Source organism: Nyctereutes procyonoides, unplaced genomic scaffold (assembly GCF_905146905.1).
Source record: "Nyctereutes procyonoides isolate TBG_1078 unplaced genomic scaffold, NYPRO_anot_genome, whole genome shotgun sequence".
Classification (NCBI taxonomy): Eukaryota; Metazoa; Chordata; class Mammalia; order Carnivora; family Canidae; genus Nyctereutes; species Nyctereutes procyonoides.
This window is the reverse complement of record NW_026575051.1, coordinates 72,135,693-72,155,055: the sequence shown is the minus strand read 5'-3', so window position 1 is coordinate 72,155,055 and position 19,363 is coordinate 72,135,693.

Genomic DNA, 19,363 nt, shown 5'->3' with positions numbered 1-19,363 from the left:
TGCGTCCGGGCGGTCACTCGGCAGGCTGCCCGTCCGCGCGGCTCGGTGACCGCCGGCCTCCTGGCTCTCGCGTGCAGGGAGCGTTCCCAGGACGGCGGTCTGTCGCGGGTCCGTCGCCTGACGCTGCAGCGGAAAGTCCTGGGTGGACCTGCGATCCGTGCACTCGGGGGCTGTCATGTGGGGGCGCCGTCTCCTGACTGTCGTGGGTCCTCCCCCGGGGCCTGGAGGAGATGCGGGCTGTAGAGGCCAGGCTCGGCCCTTCCGTGCCCCATGACCCCCCCCCGCCCGGGAAGCTCCTACCCTCGGACGCCAGGCCCACGGCCCCATTTGTGAGGTCGGGGTGGAGTGCGGCCCAGCGTGGGCTCCTGCTCGCGCTCTGAGCACGTGTTCAATCCCCGGACCACGGAAGCCGCCAGGGCTCCTGCGACGAGAGCAGCCCTGCACAGCAGCACAAGCCCCGGGGCACACGTGTCACTGTATCGAGTCTCCTACACCCTCGCTGGCGCCTCCGTGTGTGAGGCACATGGTTGACCGTGGGCACTTGGGGATGAGGAAGGGACAGTCCCCCCGGCGAGCCTCGCGATCCGAGGGCCGCCGTGAGCTGCAACGGCCAAGCGACACCTCCCACGAAGCGTGGCTCACGACGGCGAGCGGCTCTCCTCCCGAGGCAGGCTCACGCCCCAACCCCACGCGGAGGTCAGCCGACGCTGAGACACGAGCACACGCGGCGTTCGCTGTCAGGGTTCGAGGAGCGGCCGGCGGGTCGGGGGCTTGGCCACGTCCGTCCACGCGGGCCTGCTGCCCACCGGAGCCTCGGTCTCTCACGGCCGCGCCCCACTGATAACAGAGGCTGGAAACAGCGTCACTGACAGGAGACCAGCAGGGACGTTTCAACCCACGTGAGGTTAAGTTGTTCCAAGAAGGAGCTGTTGGCAGGTCTGCCCACACGTGGCGACAGTGTCCCTTGACTTCGTGTCGAACGGCTCCCTTTCTGGGTCTTCCGGACCAGGGGAGGGGTAGGTGACGTTTCCAAGGGCCGTGCTGGCGCCGACCGGTCTTAGCGGGGATTCCAGCAGTGAGGACAAGCGTGTTGGCCTCGTGTTCAGGGTTCAGTTCCCAAAGCCAAACTTGGAATTTTCAAATCCCAGGCTCACCTTCCCGACCCCGGATGTGAGGCAACTCCCTCCAAAACCCCAGAGGCTGAGCTCGCCCTGCCTTCTGGACGCCGCCGCGCCGGGAGCTCCCCGCACGTGCGCCCGCGGAGGACAACCTCGGAGCCACGGGTCTCGGGGCAGAGGTCGCTGCCGCCGCAGCTCACACGTAGGCCCGGATCATCCCGAGCAGCGCGCTCTGAAGGCGCCCCTGGCACATGGGGAACGGGCGCTCCGCCTCCACCCTGCACCAAGCGCCAAGAGGAGAACCGGAAACGGCGCGTCCTTCACGGGTTCGCATCCTCCGCTGCAGCGGCGCTCCAACTCCTGGGGACTGCTCCCAGACCAGCTGCCCCGTGCACACGTGCACACATGCGCCCATGCACACACGCACCCATCACATGCACATGCACACAGGCCCATGCACACTCGCACATGCCCATGCTCTCACCCATGCAGATGCACATGCCCATGCACACCCGCACACACGCCCATGCACACACGCACACATGTGCACACAGGCCCATGAACATGCACACCCACACATATGCACCCATCCACACATGCACCCATCACTTGCACATGCACACACACCCATGCGCATGCACACGCCTTTGCCAGCCACTGTGCACTCTGACCTCGGGCTCCAGCCTTCACACCCACACCCATCGGCATCCAGAACCTTCTCCGGCCCTTGACATGCATCCTGCTGTTGTGACCAGGCTTTCTTCAGGTGTCCGAGTGAGCACGATCCCCGGGGCGCCCGTGTGGTGCTAGGCCCTCCCTCTGTCCCCAACAGCTCACGGTGCAGCGTGGCGTCTCCACAACACACAGCTGTCACTGCGTCTGCCTCTCTGTCCCTCCCTGTCCAGCACGTGCCTGAGTCCTGAGCCCACGGCTCCCGTGTCAGTGCTCGTCTCAGTTAAACGCCCAGGGATGCAGGCTGAGTGTCTGGGCCGTCGCTCTGCCATTTGTCGGCCGGGTGACAGGAGCCAGCAATCAACAGGAGTCAGACTCCGACCACAAAATCTCCCAGAGCCCTCTGGACGGCCTGGCCAGGTAAGTGCCACGCCCCGGGACCCGCAAGGTTTGTCACACAGACGGCACACTCCAGTCGGGTTCCCCCGGAGCCAGGGTGTCCACACCGTGATGGTCCCGCCCCCACCAAACAGCCAAGCCTCCTGCAGGCCCGTCCGCCTCGTGTGCTCGAGGGGATGGAGGGGACGCCGGTGGAATCACCTCACACGCGCAGATCGTGGGCACACGCCAGCTGGTCGGCTGTTACCGGGCACAGAACGTTTACTCTGCAGCAGCTGACCGTTCAGGTTTCTGTCGGGACTGCAGCATTTCCAGGCCAACCTGAGTGTGAGCTCCGCGTGGCAGTGTGAGCCCCAGGGCCCGTCTGTGCAGCCAGAAGGGCTGCGTCCAGCCTCACCCGCCACTAACACGGGTCCACCCCACGCTGGCCCGTGAGCCACAGCCACCCCTGCTGCCTCGCCAGGAGGTTTGCGTGAGATCCACATCCCAGGAACGTGTGCACACACAGGCACATGCACGTACATACACACACTGGCATGCACATTCCACATGCACACACACGCAGGCCTACCCACACGTGCACACACAGGCATACACAGGCACACATGGGCATGCACACACACAGGCACACGCATGCACACACAGGCATATGCTCGTGCACACACGCACCTGCAGGCATACCCACACACATGCTGCACAGGCATGCACACATGCACACAGAGACATGCACACACTGGCACACATGCACACGGGCACACACACATACATGCACACATGGGCACACATACACGCACCTGCAAGCATACCCATACCTGTGCACACATGGGCATGCACACATGCACACACACACATCTACAGGCGTACCCACACACATGCACGCACAGGCACACATGCACACATATGCGTGCACTTATGTACACACATGCACACATGGGCATGCACACATGCACCTGCAGGCATAGCCACACGTACTCACAGGCACACAAAGGCACACATGGACATGCACACACACATAGACACATGCATGCACACACAGACATGCACACACGTGCACACAAGGGCATGCACACATGCACCTGCAGGTATACCCCCACACATGCTGCACAGGCATGTGCACGTGTACACACAGACATGCACACACCAGCACACGTGCACACAGGCATGCACACATGGGCATGCACACGCGCACCTGCAGGCATACCCACACACGTGCACACAGGCATGTGCACACACAGGCAGGCACACACATGCTCACACACGGCTGCCTCTCCATCCCCTCTCATTCCATATTGGTTGTTGCCACTTTGCCCTTTGACCTTGTCTCCAGGACGACGCTGATCTTGCCCACGGCCCTCCTGCCTCTGGAGCCTCAATGGCACGACGGGGCTTGTTAGGATGTGCAGCGTGTGTCACATCGAGCAGGGTGGGGTAACCCCGCTGGGTGACCCACGGCGTGTGGGCTGCTCGCTCCTTCATGCTGTCGGTCAAGGGAGATGCACGTTAACTCCTAGTTTTGTGCCTTTGGTTTTATGGTTTTTTCTCTCCTACTCGCTCTGGAAAGTAGTAAAAGGGGGGTGAGTGTCATGAGTTAAGAACTGGTGCCTGTTATAATTTCCAGAAGTCTACACCCTGAGCTTTGAAAGGGGATAATGAACCAGGGGGAAGTTGCCGATTCCTGGATTTCCTGCATCTTGTAAAGTGTGTTATGATTCACAGGCCCCACAATGTCAGGCAAACCCATTATCGCTCACATTGCTATTTATCTGCAGTCCTCGCTTTGCACGAGGCTCGCGGCTTTATCTGGACGGCGCAGAGACTGACCCGCTGACTCCTGCTGGAATCGACCCTGGCCGCGCTCCAGACTCGGCACAAATACCCACATGGGGGCCGGGAGGGGAGCGTGGCCGCGCCGGGCCTTCCCGGCAGGTGGGCCGTGGCAGCCAGGTCGCCCAGGCAGCTCCGTGGGCACGGCTCAGCATGCCGCCCCCGCCGGGCTGGCGACGTGGCTGCGCGGGCGTCCTCCGAGGAGGCCGCGTGGGCCGGCGCGGGCAGCGAGCTGCGGTTGCCGCTGACTGTGTGAGCACGGAAGGAAAGAACGGAAGGGCCCGGAAGGAGGCTCGGGCCTCCAGGCACGGACTCCCTGGCCAGTCCACAACCAGAGGTCGAGTCAGCCTCAAACCAAAGCTTCCTGTGCCGCGAAGAGCAGCCCCCTGCCGACGCCGCCGGCCCTTGCTCGGAAGAGCTGCGGCCTGGTCCCGCTCCGACGCCCCCGCTCTGCAGCCCGGACGCTCCCCGGCCTCCCCGGGCCGTTCACTCGTGGGCAAAAGGACGCATGCCGCCTGCCCGCCCGCAGGGCCACGGGGCTCCCCTGGTGACGGGCCCTCGTGCGGCCATCGGATGCGGCCCGTGTGACGGCGGCGGCCTGGCTCTGGCTCTGGCCTGGGAAGGAGACGGACGCGGGAACGCCTCCAGCAGATTGACGTCTTTCCTGGTTCCGTGGAGCCGCCGGTGATTAAAGGAAGCAAACCGGCGAGCTCATTTGCATCTGGATCAAATGGTCCTCGGTCTGTACAGTATTCAGTGGCTATTTTTAATATTGATCAGTTAATAACGTATAGAAAACGGGATTTTGAAAATAGCACCCGGAGAGACCCGATAAGATGCAGCAGCCGCTTCTCCTTCAAGCAAGGCTGTTCCCGGTAAACCACAGCGTCCTCGGAAGGCCCCGGGCCCCGGTCGCATGAAGGGAAATGCCGTCCCGCGAAGAGAGGTCCTCTGGGGGCCGGGAGGGCGGGAAAGCCTCGCGGTGAACCAGGGGTGACGCCGTCGGAGCGTCGCACGGGGGACGTGGCTTCTGGAGACGCGGCCTCGTCCCGCAGATGGCAAGCCTCGCCGCGGGCAGCGCCTTCCCCGACGTCCACGCAGCCGAGCCCCTGACCGCACACGCGCCGCTGCCTTTCCACGGCAGGTGTGAGCCAGCACCTTGCAAACCTCACTCTGTGCGGCTGCTTTTCCCCCCACGGTAGGGCCGGCCTTACTGTGGTGCTCTGGTAGCTAGGCCTTTTCTTTAAAATTTTGTAAAAAAAAATTCTAGAAAGATTTAAGGTGTAAGAAAGCAAGGAAAATCACCAAAGCCATACGCTACGGCAAGCACGTCGGTGGCCGTCATTCATGCACACGCGTGCACACACACACACACCTGTGCACACGGGACCGCGTCCCCGGGAAGAGGCACACGGCCGTGGGAGCCTCCCAGGGGCGTTTGGCCCCGACCCCACGAGGCCCCAGATCACCCGCTCAGCCTCGGCTGCGTCCGCCAGGCCTCCCCTTGTTCCCACGAGTCACATGCAATCACACGCACGTGCACACGGACGTAGACGAAGGCGCCTATAGGGCGTTTGTACCTTGTCTAAGAATCGCCGTGTGATTTTTGCAGAGTCCTCGTTTTCCTCACTGAACCCGGTGCCGTCGGCGGGGACAGATCCCGTCACCTCACGGGAGCAGGGGCCACACCCTGGCCGCCGTCGCCAGGCCTCCTCCCGCTGCCCCGAGGCAGGCGCACCCCGAAGGGAGCTGTCCTGCTCTGTCCACGCCGTCGCTCTGCCTGCGTCGGGGGCATCGTGGCCGCGGAGGCCCCAGGCCTGGTGCCCTCTGGGCTGAGGCTGCCCCTGGCGGTGGCCGGGCCCACCCTGCATCTACACGGGCCTTGTCTCCTGCTGCGCCCGTTGGATGCCCTGGGTCTCGGCGGTGCCGTCGGGTCCGCCCCCGTCGAGGCCGCTCCATCCTCTGTCCCCTGGTTCCTGTTGGTCCGTCTTTGGCTCGATCCCTTCACGGATCGTGGGTGTTCTCCTTTCCTCTGATAAGCTCGCACGTCTATTTATCGGCCGACGGGCTGTGGCTCCTTTTTTCCTGGGAGGGACCTTGTCGCCTGACTACCCAGGATGCCAGGCCTGGCCGTGCGCACGGCCCCATGGACTCTCCTGAGACGTCCATCCGTCTGCACTTTCCGAGACCTTTGCTTGGACTCACGACCCCTGGACTAGAACACGTGGGGTGACACCACCCTCAATGCCTCCCGTTGTCCAGACGCACGCATGCACCCGTGGGACGGGAGCTGGTGACACCAGGTTCGGGGAGGGGTCGCTGCTGAGAGCGAGGAGGCGGGTCTCACGGGCAGACCCAGGGGGCTCCCGCTCCGCTTCGGGGCCGCGGGGCCGCGGGGCTCACGGTGCTCTCATGACGTGCGACCGCGAGGGTGCTGTCTACGTTCCTCTGCGCCAAATATTTTATTTTTTTAATACACAGAAAAAATAATTTTTGATAATGCATAAAATCCCAGAATCTTCCTTAAATCCAAGCCAGGTAGAATTTTCTTAAAAACAGATCACCCGTATTGTTGAACGAGTTCGGAGGCCCGTGGTCCAGCGGAGCGTCCGTGGAAACCCCACGGGCTGTGAGCTCCAGACGTGGCTGAGATGGTCCGTCGCGGGTCGAGTGTTCTTACCACAATATAAATAAGTAAGAGTAAACCACGGAGGCGCCGGGCGTGCTTGCCCGGGCTGGGCTGGCGTCACGGGTGCGTCACCCCCACCCCCAGGTGTGCACAGGAATACGTGGCGTCAACGCTCTACCTCAGAGAAAGCTACAACCATGCACATGGACTGCTTAAAAACTATAAATGCTGACTTTTTAAAAAAAACAAAAAAATGAATTTAGTCTTCCCGTCGAAACGAAGGGAGACCCAGTCGTCGCGGACACGGGTCCGTGTCCCAGGCGGGGGGCGCTCTGCGGAGTTCGAGGCACGCTGTGTGGGAGCGGCTGAGCGCGCCGACCGTGTCCGCCAGGCCCGCCGTGTGCCCGGGGCCGTCGAGGCTCAGCAGCCGCCCCGTCTGCCGCCGTGTTGGGGCCCCGGAGAGCCACCCGGCTGGCGGTCTTGCGGGAGCCCCGAGGCTGGGCGCTGGGGACAGACACCCCCGGCCCTCCGGGCAGCTTGTCCCTCGCGGAGCCACCAGGGTGCCCCGAAGCCTCCGGGGAACAGGCCGCCGTCGGGCTGGAAGGCCCCGACCTCCACGGGACACTCACGTCCGCGACGTCACGGTGGCCCGGCCCTAGACCGGCAGGTGCGCGGAGCTCGCACGGGCCAACGATCACAAAGCGCGGCACGGGTGGACTTTAACCGCCCACATCTCAGAGCAGAAAACCGGGTCCTCGTGAAACAGTCGGTCGGACTCTACAAACAGCTGCCTGGCGCCAGAGCCCGCCGGGAGCGCGGTGGCCATGCCCCGTGGCCCGCGTCCCCCGCCGCCCCGCCGGCGCCGCCCCTGCTCTGCTCCGACCTGACGTGCAGCTCCCGGGGCGGCCTGCACACGGGCCCCGAGCCCCAGCCCGACCAGGTCCCACCCCCGCCCCCTCCTGACCGGGCGGAAGGCGCCACCGGTCTCCTCACTGCCCCCAGGAGGCACAAGCCCACCCGGAACGGGCCCTCCCGGGCACGGGGTCCAGGCAGTCACCGTCCCCATGGCCAGGCCTTCCCCGGAGGACCAGAGAGGAGCAGCAGCCGCCGGGGCTCGTCCCAGAGTCGAGACTCCGGCCTCCTCCTCGTGCCGGCTGGTTCCCCGCGGCACCTGGCAGGCTTGACCGGAGGGGCGGGGTCCACACTGGTAACAGTCTCCCGGAGCCCCCGGTGCCACCCAGCTCCCCCCTAGGTCCCCCAGCTCCCCCCAAAACTGGGCTCACCCTCGTCCCTGCATCTTCCCTCCACGTGGCTTCCAAACTCATCAGATCACACGAGCGTCACTGAGGACGAAATAGGAAAGTGCCGTTTGGTTTGACGGTGTGTGTGCCTGTGTGAAGCATGGAGTGCACCCGTGTGTGTGCGTGTGCCCTGCGCGTGTGCCTGTGGGTGTGTGCGTGTGCAGGCCCATCTGTGTGCACGTGTGACACATCAGTACACGCAGGTGTGTGTGCGTGACCTTGGCACGTGTGGACGTGTGTGGCGTGTGTGGGCGAGGGCCGGGTCTGCATGTGAGAACTGCTCCGAGGCCACCTCCCAGGGAGAAGGGGGCAGCACCTCCCAGGGACACGAGCACCGAGCTCAGGCAGCTGGAACCTCAGGTCCTGGCCCTGCGGCCACCGCACAGGACGGCCCTCGGCCCCGCGTGAGCAGCACGTCTGGGCGCGACCCGATGGCACCCACGTCACGGCCTGCCTCTCTCCGCAGGGAAGCGTGTCAGGGTTCACAGCCCGGGCCTCGTTCCGCCGCAGGGCCCGGTCACGGGGTCCCCAGCAGCAGCGCGGGGGGGACAGGTCCTGTTACGCAGGTGCCGGCCGGGGGCGCAGGGGAGTCCGCAGCCAGGTGTGCCCCAAGGCCCAGGGCGAGGGCTCTGCGGCGGCCCAGGCCCAGCTCCCCAGCGAGGTGGCCGCGGGGAAGGGGGACGGCGCGCCTCCTCGGCCCCGTGGCAGCTCACCCGTTGCTGCCCCGACGGCTCGAGGTTCTGACGCCCGGAACAGCCTGCCCTCCAGACGGTCTGTCCACGGAGCCTCGGACCTGCCCCGAACCGCGGGGGACACGCTGTGGCGTCAGGCCCCGCCCTGGACCCTGAGCCCGGAACCGAAGCAGCCAGACGTTCGAACACGTGATCCCCGCCCGCGGGGACTTCACAGGGGCCAGCACCCCAGATCCAGCCGGGAGGGGACAGGGCGCCGCCCCGAGCAGGGGGTCTGTGTGGCCAGACGTCTGCAGTGCCGGGGGCCGTCCCGGGGAGACGGGCTGCGGGTCACACACGCACACACACGCACATGCACATGCCCCGCAGGTCACACACGCACACACACGCACACCTGCGGATAGTGCTCCAGCCCCACACCTGCAGGGGCTCCCACCTGCCTCACGCGACCCTGACCTGAGGGCATAACCTTCAGGTGACACTTGGTGTAGGCCCCTTCCTGACAACAGACTGACCGACACAGAGGTCCTCCCTGCCCCGGGGAGCACGCGGACGTCCACACCGCAGGTGCCCGGGGAGCACACGGACGTCCACACTGCAGGTGCCCGGGGAGCAGGCGGGCGTCCACACTGCAGGTGCCCGGGGAGCAGGCGGACGTCCACACCGCAGGTGCCCGGGGAGCACACGGACGTCCACACTGCAGGTGCCCGGAGAGCAGGCGGGCGTCCACACCGCAGGTGCCCCGGGGCAGGGCGTGGAGACCTCGGCGATGACACACGCTTTCCACTGGCAAGTGTTCAAGGCCGGTTTTTTGTTCCCTGAGCACAGGAATCATCCTGCAAGTGCCTGACTCACCGGGTGATTACATCAAAGGCTGTTTGTCTTGGTCTGCTGCCTGTTTGGGTTAAAACCAAGATAAATGCGCACTGGCTGGAGCTGCTCGCAAACACGCACGTTTCGGCGGATCCTGGGAGGAGCGCGCCGTGTGCCCGGCTCGGCTCCCCCCATCCTGTCGTGATTCAGCAAGTTGCTGACGGAGCCGCACAGGGCCCGGTGCGTGGGCGCTTCCTGCAGGTTCGCTGCGCCCTGCCACCTGCTGGCGCCTGACGCCGGGCGCAGAGGACCGCGGTGCCCCCGACCCCTGCCCGGGCCCCCCCTGCCGGTGGGGCTGGAGCCACAGGTGACTGGGCACAGGCTCCCGCGGGGCTGAAACCGCGCCGCCCCCGCGTGCTGGGGGACCCCTGGGGCCCTGGTCGGGGACTGCGGCTCCCACTTGCCCTCCTCCTCTCCGTGGGGAGTGGGGACGGCCCTCAGCTTCCAGGGGCCGCGGCTCGCGTCGGAGGGGGCGTCTGCGGGAGGCTTGGGGCCGCCCGGGGCCCTGCCCGCGGGTCAGCGGCCAGGACCCGGCCACACGCACCCTGCCTGCCGTGCCTGCCGGGCTGTCTGGGCGACCGAGGGGCTCACGTGCCCCGGGCCCCGGCCACCTGCTGGGACACCCGACCACCTGGCAGGACGGAGGGTGTGCAGGACGTGGTCCGGGGACCCTGCTCCCACAGCACGGCCCTCGGTCTCCGGCACGCAGCGGCCCGGCCTGCCCCAGGGTCGTGGGAGCCGCGCTTCCAACCACCGGCAGGGCCCTCTCGGACCTGGAGGAGTCGCGGCCCCCGGGGACCCCGGGCCTAGCACCCTCGGGGACTGTGTGGTGCGTGTGTGAGGGCAGCCGGGGGGCAGCCACTCCGGGCGTCTGGGCCCCACCACACCGCCCCCCGAGTGGCGGCCGCTGCACCAGGCGGCACCGCGTGGAGCCAGGGCTTCCTTGCAGGGAGGTCAGGGCCACCCCTTCCATCCTCCTCCTGCCACCACGCCGGCCCCAGGACTCCCAACCCGCCTCACGCAGGTCCCTGGCGGCGCTGAGCCCCCACTGGGCAGCGCACGCGTCCCTGGGGTCGGGCTGCGGGCAGAGCAGGGCACGAGCCCCAGAGGCCCCTCCGCTGCAGCCTGGCCCGGGGCCGCGTGGACGGAGAGGCCTGTTAGCTCAGTGGAGACGCGGCAACGGCCGGGCCCTGGGCGAGGGCAGAGCCGCTGCATGGGCCGCGCCGTCCAGGGGAGCGGGCAGGGCGGCGACTGCCACGACCCAGGGTGGGGCGAGCTCAGAGTCCCGGCCACAGACCGGCCTCGGCTCCGGGTGGCTCCGGGGTGCCCTGGGGCTTCACAGGCCTGGGAGGGGCCCCGCTTCGTCCTGAACCCCTGAACCCCGTGAAACCCGGACACCCGGTGGCCGGCTCCCGCTGCGTCCCCGTCGGTGGAGGGGTGAGCACGGAGCCCGGGGGCGGGCCGAGCAGATCCGCGCAGCTGGGTGATGTGCCAGCCCCGGGCAGCGGCCCCTCGACCCCCCGCAGCACCAAAGAGGCAGGTCGGGAGCACCTGTCCCAGGCCCGTGGGCTGTACCTGTAACCCCTCGGGGCGGCACGCGGGGGTCGGACGGAGGCAGGGAGGAGGCAGGGAGGAGACGTGCATCCTGCATCCCACGTATGGCCCTGGGCCCCGAGAGGGCAGGGCCGCAGATCCTGGGGCTCGGGCTGTGAGCTGGGGCTCTGGGAGCTGCCGGGGCGGGGGCACCGGCAGGCCGGAGAACTGGCACCCCGCCGCCTCCCCCACCCCCGCCCCGGGGCCCCCGCAGTGGATGGCAGCCGAGCTGTTGGCCGCGCAGGGGGCGGGGAGGCCGGGCAAGCGCCCTCCCCACGCTCTCCGAGGGTATTTTTTCAGTGATAAGTAAGAAAAGGAGCAGGTCAATGGGCACTTCCCCCCATTGTTTGCCCTTTTTATCACGGGCTGAGCAACCACAGCTGCGCCGCCGGGGCCAGGCCGGGCTCCCAATCAGGAAGCGCCGGCTCTCAGAGGCCCCGGCGGCGGGCCCCGAATGGCCAGGAGGCCAGGACTCGGGAGCAGCCTGAGCCCGCGGATGTCGCATCCTCCCGGCCTGGACGGGACAGGCCAGGGTGTGGGCGCAGGGGGACGCCCCAGGGTGGCTGCGAGTGTCGCCTGAGAGCTGCCCCAGCCCCCCGTGGCTGGGCCCCCCAATGCCTGGGCCCCCTGACACATGGCCCCCCACACTGAACCCCCCACACCTGAACCCCCACACCTGGCCCCCCAACGCCTGCCCCGCCGAGGCCTGGATCCCCCCCACCTGGGACCCCAGCGCTCTCCCGGCATCAACACCTTCCTGAGCTGGTTGCTCGTGGGAACTTGCCCAAGTGCCCGAGTCCCCCCGGCAGGGCGGCAGGGGCCAGCACCCCGTGACTGCGGTGTCAGCTCCAGCTGCCCGTCGGCTCTGCGGGTCCTGAGCGCGACGGCGGCGGGCGAGGTCGTGGCCACACGCGCTCCTCTTTCCGCCGGAGGGAACCACACCATCTCCGTCCGGGAGCACGTCTTCAAGGTCCCCGGGTCGTCCAGTGTCGCAGGCTGGACTCCTAGCCCATCCCCGCGGGCCTGGTGCGACGCTCGCCCCGAGGATCCTGGCGTTTCTGGAGACTGCGGACAGCCGGGTGGTTCCCGCGCTGCCCCCGCAGAGCCTGGTCGGACCCCGCAAGGGGACGCAGGTCACGGGCGTGTGCAGGCCGCCCCGGGGGTTCAGGACCAGCGCTGTGAGCCCCACGTCACAGACACGCACGGTCCCTGCTCGGTGAGACACCGGCGCTCGGGAGGGGCCTCGCGCCCCCACGTCTGTGCAAGGACCACCCAGAGCAGCTCGGGGTCAGGCAGATGCTGGCGGGTTGGCACAGCGACCACCACACTGCTGCTGGCAGGCGGACAGACAGACGCACAGACGGACACGGAGATGATGATCGATGGTCCCTAGAGCCGGGACGGAGCCGCGTCCAGGAGTTCGGGGAAGCCCGACGCCGGGGGCAATACCCACGTGGCGCCCTCGCGAGCTCCTCTCAAAACGAAGCAAGACAAGACTGAAAATCTTTGTTCCTCCGCAGGACGCGGATCAAACTGTCACCGCCGTGGCCTCTTGCTTCCGCTCCCGCGGTCACTAGTTTAAAGCTCAAGCCGCTTGCTGACCGCCTGCCGCGCACGGGCCGCAGGTGCTGAGAGATGCGCGGAGGCCGCCCACGCGCGGCTGGTCCCAGGGCACGCGGCAGCTTCGGGGCGCGGGGCACCGGGTGCTGTGGGTCCACACGGGAGGCTGCGCCGGCCGCGGGGGGAGGAGGTGCCTGCGGCTGATTCCTGGGCACGGACACATGGGAGCGTCCCTCAGCCAGAGCAGCCCAGGGACCCGCACGGGTCAGCGGGACAGAGACCCCGGCCCGGGCCAGCACCCGTGCTTCCAGGAACTGGGAGGTGCTCGGCGTGGCTGCAGTGTAGACGCAGGGCCCTGAGGCGGGGACACTGTGCAGGCCGCGCGGCATCCACCTGCCGGCTCGAGTGGACCCTGAGAACCAGGACGGGGCCGGGCGGCGTCCTGAGCGGAGCAGTGCCAGGGCCTCGGGGCAGGGCTGGCCACAGAGTGGGTGTGGGGACAGGAGCCGCCCCGAGGAGCCCAGGCCGGCGAGGGCCTGCGACAGGTGGGGTGAAGCCTCAGGCCTGGCGGGTGGGGGCCGTGGAGCCGCGGAGCCAGAGCAGGGCTGGGCCCAGGCCCGCGGGGCAGCCAGTGCTCAGGGTGGGCACAGCCCCGGGGTGGGGGTGGACAGGCCTCCGCGGAGGGTGCAGAGCCGGCGGGAGCACATGGGGCTGTGGGTACACGCGGGCCGTGGTGGCGAGGCCTGCGGCCCCAGGACCCCTGTCGGCAGGTGTGCAAGTGCGGCTGCGGGGCAGGGGGGCGGGAAGGAGGCCCGGCCCCGCTCCAGGCCCAGGTCAGGGGGTCGGGCCTGGAGGTCACCCTGGGTCCCCTGGCGGCAGCTCTGCCCGCAGACGCCACCCATGAGGTCAGAGGGAGGGCCCCGGGGCACCAGCAGGAGCAGTGGGCCACGGGTCTGCGTGGCCGCCGGGGCACTGGGCGGATGCGCGTGCAGGGGGCGGGGGCGGGCGCGGGCGGGTGGTCAGGCCCCAGGTGCCCCATACGAGTCCCTCTGCGGCTCCTAAGGGCTGAGATCCCGTCTGTGCAGGGGTGGGGTGGGGGGAGAGGCACTGCCCCTCTGCCCGTCCCTCCCGTCCCTCCCGTCCCCCCGCCGCCCTGTCCCTCCCACCCCTCCCGTCCCTCCCGTCCCCCGGCCGCCATCCGTCCCATCCTCCCTCCTCCCGAGGCCCCGCAGGCCCCGCCGCACAGCGTCCGCTCCCGGAGCCGCCTCCTCCTGGGGTCACACGCACGTCTCCCTCCTCTGCGCCGACTCCGTAGCGCCCATCGCCGTTCCCCCCCTGGGGTGGCCGTTCGTGTGTCCCCTTGGGGGACCACAGCCCCAGGGTTTGTGGAACTCCTGTCTACACGGCACGGAGGGGGTTTCCGGTGCGATGGCCGAGTGAACCCGCCAGCCCCTTGTAAGCGGATGACCCACGGCCCGGAGCGCGCCGCAGCCACGCACTTGAGGACACGAAGAGAGAGAAGTGAGGCCTCGGGAGGTGGAGGGACTGTCCTCCAGGTGTCGCGGGCGCTGAGCCCCCGTGACCTCCCGGCCGCCCTGTCACCCCCACGGCGGCCACACTCCACGCGTCCCTGAGCCGATTCTCAAGACAAATGTCTCTCACTCAGCAAGTCACCATGAGCCTTGTCCCCGGGGTTGTGTCTCAGGGCCTGCAACGTTGCCCCCACACCGCTGATGACCAAAGCGTATTTGGGCCAATTTCATCAATAAAGGAGTGAGCAGGTGAGTGTCCCTTTGCCAACAGTGCAGTAGGAGGTACAAGGACGACACAGTCCAGTCTCCAGGACACTCACCGTGTCCTCCCCCGTATGGACCACAGCCGAGCGCGATGCTCCGGGAGCGCCTGGGTGCAGAGTGAAACGGGTCTATCACCTCCTTTCTTCAGGAGCCCGTGCTTTGTTAATACGGCCCAACATACTCCCCCGGGCCGGGGGCTGCTGGAGACGACCCACGGCTCCTCTAGGTCTCGTTTCCGGCCGCACGTAGGGAAGGGAGCACGGAGGGAATGGGATGCCCTGGGGGAGGACCCGGGGAGGGGGTGACGCTCACGGCCCGAGCGCCTCTCCCCACAGCACCGGGAGTCTGGTTCTGTCCCTCCAGCGTGTGGGCCTCCTCGAGTGTCAGGCGCCACCTCCTGTCCCCCTCCGAGGGCCTGGAAGCGCGGGGTGCGGCGGGGGCGGCCCAGGGAGTGACCCCCGCTCCTGAGGAAGGTGCTAGAAGCCGGGGCAGCGCAGGCGTCAGGACCCGCAGGCGGCGCCACCACCGCGGGCGCAGGGACGGCCGGGGCCGCCGGGCCTCACAGCACCCCTGGCGCGTCCCTAAACGCAGCCCTGGCGGTTCCCAGGGGTGCGGCGTGACCTGCCCGCGGGGCGTCCCCACCCCCGTCCACCTGAGGCCAAGCCACAGGCCAGGCCGGTGACGTGAATCACGCGCTGCAAGCACAGCCTGTATCTCTTCCCACCCAAATGTGCTTTCACGAGACCACGGAAATAGGACTGGAAGGTCCTGACGCCCGAGACGCCGCGACACCCAAGGGCAGCACCAGCTCAGGCACGGGGACTCGGGGAGCACAGGCCACCCGCCCGGGATCCCCGCTCGGCCGCCCCAGGGTCCACGCCGACCTGCCTCGGCTCCAGGGCGCCCTGGCCGGGAGGGGCTGGGATGGGAGGGAAGGGAGGGCGCCCCACGCACGCCCCTCCTGACCCCGGCCGCGACCTCCGAATCCTGGCCTCGCGCGGGGGCCACGGGCAGGGACCTGAGCCTTTTCCTGGGCCTACGGCATCAGCATAGGACAGACGACTCTTCTGGAAGGTCAGGGGGCTGCTCGGGGTCCTCAGGACTCGCCCAGGGTCCCACATGACGTCAGGGACACAGACACGAGCCAGGAATCCAGGGAAGACCCAAGGGAGGCCAGCAGGGCCAGAGAGGCCAGTGGGACAGGGGTGGGACGTGGATAGGGGACGTGGACGAGGCCAGGATGTGGATAGGGGACATGAACAGGGGCCAGGGCATGGAAGGGGCCTGGGGACGTGGATGGGGCCTGGGGACGTGGACGGGGCCGGGGACGTGGACAGGGCTGGGGTGTGGACGAGGCCCGGGGACATGGACGGGGCCCAGGACGTGGATGGGGCCTGGGACGTGGATAGGGCCTGGGACGTGGATGGGGCCTGGGGACGTGGACGGGGCCTGGGACGTGGATGGGGCCTGGGACGTGGATGGGGCCTGGGGACGTGGACGGGGCCTGGGACGTGGATGGGGCCTGGGACGTGTATGGGGCCTGGGGACGTGGACGGGGCCTGGGGACGTGGACGGGGCCTGGGGACGTGGACGGGGCCCGGGACGTGGATAGGGCCCGGAGACATGGACGGGGCCCAGGACGTGGATGGGGCCTGGGGACGTGGACGGGGCCTGGGACGTGTATGGGGCCTGGGACGTGTATGGGGCCTGGGGACGTGGATGGGGCCTGGGGACGTGGACGGGGCCTGGGGACGTGGACGGGGCCCGGGACGTGGATAGGGCCCGGGGACATGGACGGGGCCCAGGATGTGGATGGGGCCTGGGGACGTGGACGGGGCCTGGGACGTGTATGGGGCCTGGGACGTGTATGGGGCCTGGGGACGTGGATGGGGCCTGGGGACGTGGACGGGGCCTGGGACGTGTATGGGGCCTGGGACGTGTATGGGGCCTGGGGACGTGGATGGGGCCTGGGGACGTGGACGGGGCTGGGGTGTGGACGAGGCCCGGGGACGTGGACGGGGCCCGGGATGTGGACGGGGCCCGGGACATGGATGGGCCCGGGCCGTGGACACTGAGCCTGAGGGTTTGTGGGGAGCAGCTGTGCGCCCGGCGCCCCTGGAGGCGCGGGATTGGCAGGCGCAGCTGCGGGCCGGGCCCCTCGCCCTCCTGACAGATGTTTTAATCTACTGTTTGAAGAATGAGTTCGGCGCGGCTCTGCCGCTCGGACATCTGTTTCTGTTTAGAATGACAGAGGCGTTTCCAACGGCGCTGGCCGTGCCCCCCGGGCCCCGTGTAAACGCGGCCACGTTGCTTACATTATCCACTGCGGCCCGGGAGGATTTACTGCAGGCGGGCTGCGCATACTTCTAAGCTCTGTAAAATAGATCATTCATTCCAGAAAAGCGAGCAGTTTGGCCTCCTAAACACATCCTTTTTCGAAGGGAGGAGTCGCTTTATTAACCCATAAAACCATCAGGGAGCGTAAAGCTTGCAGGACCGTTCACGCTCCGGCCTCCCGGAGCCCCGGCAGCGCCCCCTCGTCCTCTGGCTGCTGCCCCGGGTCCCGCCGCTCACGGCCCTGCGCTCCCGGTGGCGCCGCGAGGACCCCGGGCCGCGCGGCCTCCCCTCCCCGTCTGAGCCGCAGCGGCCGCCGGCCTGGGACCTCGGCGCGGCTGTTCTTACGTGTCCCCGCGTCCTAGCGCACAGCGGGCGGGCGATAATCGCGCGTTACAGTAGCAGAGTGGCTCTCCACGTGGACTGGCGCGTGGCCACCAGGCGGTACTGGTGGGGGTCGGAACCGGGGGCGGCACTGAGGCCCCGGCCCGCCCATGTCCCCGTACCACCCCCCCCACCGAGTCCTGGGTGGAGGGACTCCCAGAGGCAAGCGGCGGCCTATGGTCCCGGGTTGGGGGGAGCCCTGGGGCCAGAGCCCCATCGCCAGGCCAGGGACCAAGGCCTGGAGGTGAGGGGCCCCCAGCGTCCCGGCTCCCGACGGGTCTGCTCGGCACCAGCGCCCAAGCTTCCCAAGTGGGAAACACGGCGGGTGGCAGGCAAAACCCGCCCTGGGTGCGTGTGCATCGGGGCACTGCCCTGCGGGGCCCTTTTCCCAGCTCTTCATTGCACACAGCTCCATCCCCCCAGCAGCGCCGGGGGGGGGGGGGCCCAGGCAGGGACAGCATCTCCCGGCTCTGGCCGCCCCCCGGGAGCACAGGGCAGGAGCCCCTCGACCTCTCGGGCCGGAGGCTGGCGCTCACACGGAGGGAGCAGAGGCACCTGGGACTCGGGCAGCGGGAGCACCTGCTGCAGGGACACACCGGCCCCTCGTCGTCAGCCAGGGGTGACCATGACCCGCGGTGACTCCCGTGTCGCAGCAGTGGCCACGGCGGGCCTGGTCACATGCCGCGGGGACACTGTCGCCTCTGCCGGCCTCGAGGCAGGCCGGGCCGCGGACGCCCCCAAGCAACGGCGGCTCCAGGGAGAGGGCCCGGCTCTCCAGGCAGGGCTGCGGACGCTCTGCTCCCGCCCAGGCCCGGCGGGGGGTGCCCGGTCGCTCGTGCAGGCGGCGTGTGCCCCCCTCGCCCGCTGCCTGGGAGCACGGGGACGCGCACTCGCTGCCTTGGGTGAAAGCTCCGGTTTACACGTGCCCGCCAATACCGGCCTTCTCCCTCCGAACTACCGCGCAGGACGACAGGACGACAGGTGGCCTCGGGACCGAGCTGCCCCCTCTCCAGGAGATCGTCAGCCGAAGGGAAATGGAAGTGCCAGCCTGGAGTGGCCGGAGGGCCAGGCCCGGGTGGGGACACGGGGCGCGTTTCCCAGGAAGGGGACGGACGCCGGGGAAGGCGGCTCACGGAGGGCGTCCCTCCTGCCTCGCGTGGGTGGCCGGGCGGCGGCGGCGAGCCAGCAGTGTGTCGCCCGCACCCCGCGTCGGCCGCGTCTTGGGCGCAGCCCTGTGTGCCGGCGCTCTTCCACAGAAAGTGAGCTTCCGAGGGACGCGGGGAAGCCAGGGGCCTAGGACTGATGGGGCAGGGAGACCCACAGCATACGGGGTGCCGGTGTGGGCGGGAGCCGGCGACTGGGGTGGGGGTCCCCGGATCAGGGACTTGGGACGGGACGTACCTCTGCGGAGCATCGTGGTCACCTGTACCACTGAGGTCGAGCCCAGCACGGCCCCCACGAAGGCGGCTGCGTCCCGCCAGAGGGTGGACGCTGCCCGCTGCACCGCGACGGGAGCACAGAACCCACAGCAGGCTCCGGGGGCGGCCACGGGCGCTCCAGAAGGTGCCGGTATGTCTGTCCAAACCCACACATACGGGAGCTTGCGTTTTACGTTTTTTATTTTATTTTTCTAGGAACTTTATTGTACTTTCGTACCTTTCGAAAGTGAGCGGCAAATGGGACATAAGAGTTTGAAAGCTCTGGTCTTCGCCCCGGGGGTTGGGGACGTGCTGATGGAAGCAACAGGAAAACTCGGGAAACAGGAGAGAAAGACGAAGGTGTTGGGCCTGTTCGCTTGGGGGTCCCCGAATACAGTAGGTCCTGGCGGAGCAGAATGTTTGTCGACTGCACCAGGAATCCATTTCCTTGTTCCTCGGAGTTCTGTGCCCGGTTCCAGAACGACCCGCTCAGGAGGGGGCTCGGTGTTTGCGTCAACGCACGGGGCGGCGAGGAGGCAACACAGGGTGATGCTCACGTTGTTCGAGAGGCCGCGTGGATGAAGCAGGTGTCCGGCTCTTTGGCCACTCGGTGGGCGGTGCTAGAAGGCTGGCTATGCAGTTTTATTCGGCAAACTATTTAACGAGATTTAATTAAAATTTTTAATAATTAAATTAAAATAGAGCTTTAGTCAAATTTCAATCTAAATGTTGATATCAACTAAATATGATCAATCTGCCGTCCCTCGGTT